Below are 2,148 nucleotides of genomic sequence, written 5' to 3' on the forward strand. Positions count from 1 at the left end.
TTGTGAAGATGGCGTTTCGCCATTTAGGCTGGTCTCGAACTCCTGAGTTCAGGCAATCCACCTTCCTCCAGCCTCCCAAAGTGTCAGGATTACAGGCGTAAGCCACCGCACTCAGCCTACACAGACTTTTACTGTGGATATTTAATAACTAGCTACTAACAAAAGAGCACACTTTCTTGGGTGTTTTATTCATCTAGTTCCTGGCATCCTTGTTCTTTTCAGCCTTTTGTTTCTTCTCATATCCACCATTCCAAAATTGCTTTATTGTTAAAATAACTTTACAAGTATATAAAACATGCAAAAAGAGAGGGCTAAAATGATCCTTATGTAATGGATCAGAGTTAGAGACATCTGGTTGAAACTCCTGTTTAGCTTAATATAGATATAGATATTTACATATAGAAATATTTGTAAGTTATGTATATATACATAGGTTTATATACACATGTATAGCTCCTTGCTCTGTCAACTGAGGGTGCCTAAAAAGTAATGACACCTCAGAAACAACAGCATACTTAGCACACTAATATCATTCTCCAAGAAAAGGAATCAAAGCTCTTCGGAGAAATGGCTGCTTCTATGACCGAGGATGGAAATATACAGATGGGCCTGAAGTATCTTGTAGACCAGAAAGAAGGAAGTGCAAGCAAACACCACCATGCAATTATGGGGGCATTCAAACGGAAGGGACCCAGGAGCCAACTACAGGGCTCACAATGGCCAAAGCTAGGACAATTTGAGCAACACAAGAAATAAAGCAGTAGTAGACTATAACCCAAAGTATAAAATAAATATCTATGAATTCATACTGATATAAATAAATGGTTGAAATAGGCAAATCTTCCATACAGAAGAAATATGAATAATTTATGCAGATACTCCACCCTCAAATCGGTGGAGCATAACTCTCCACTCCTTAAGTGTGGGCTGCCGATAGTGACTTTCTTCCAAAGACTGAAATACAGGAAGAGATGGGGAGAAAGGAACTTTAGGGTGGAGAAACCTGATGAAACCCACCTCAAGCCAGATGATCAAGGTTAAGGTCAGTAGTCATAAGTCATAAGTCATGATGTTGTGTACCCTTAATATAACGTGATAAGAATGATACTTTGCCTGTGTAGTCTTCCTCCTAAAAACCCATAACCCCAGTGCAACCATGAGAAAATCATTTGACAAATCCCAGTTGAGGAACATTCTATAAAATGCCTGACCTATACTCGTCAAAACTGTCAAGGCCATCCAAAACAAGGGAAGTCTGAGAAATAGTTACAGCCAAGAGGGACCTGAGGAGATGCTATGACTGAGTGTAGTGGTATCCTGGGTGGGAACCTAGAATAGAAAAATGACGTTAGGCAAAAACTAAGGAAATCTTTATTGAATAATAATGTATTAATATTGGTTTATCAGTTGTGACAAATGCACCCTTGCTAATGTAAGATCCTATAATAAAAAGGGAAATTGGTTGGGTGTGAATCTAAAACTGTTCTAAAATGAAAGGCTTTGTTTAGAAAAATGAATGAGTCTGCTATTGCTTTAAATATTCAAATTTAGAGAATGTAGAACTAATCAAATAATCAAAATATAGTCCAGCTATTATTTTTGCAATCTGTTCAGAACACCATCGTGTTAGTGATTTGATGCAGGTTCAATCCAATATCAATCTCCAATCAAGATTTCCAAGTCAGATAAAAGTATATGCAATAGGAATCCAGAAAAAGATCCAGAAAATTGTATTTTGATATCATGTATATCATCTGATTTTAATCACAAAGTGAATCTTTCACGTAGCATGTTGCCCAGGCTGGTCTTGAACTCCTAAGCTCACTTGATCTGCCTGTCTTGGCCTCCCAAAGTGCTGGGATTACAGGCATAAGCCACTGTGTTTGGCCTCTCCTTTAATTTCTAATATGGTAAATATTGACCATATTAACCGTGTCCTATGGACCATACTTACTAGATTATCATATTTACTGTATTTACCATTACTTATCTACATAGATATAACCTGCATCAACCAAAACTCTTTGAGGTCCTGAGTAATATTTGAATGTAGAAAGTTTGAGAACCAAACAGCTTGAGAACTGCTATTCTCATCATAGTGACCAGTTTGCTCTTTCAAGACTGGGACATTTGTTACTCTATGGCCAC

The sequence above is a fragment of the Mandrillus leucophaeus genome, unplaced genomic scaffold, assembly GCF_000951045.1.
Source record: "Mandrillus leucophaeus isolate KB7577 unplaced genomic scaffold, Mleu.le_1.0 Scaffold532, whole genome shotgun sequence".
Lineage (NCBI taxonomy): Eukaryota > Metazoa > Chordata > Mammalia > Primates > Cercopithecidae > Mandrillus > Mandrillus leucophaeus.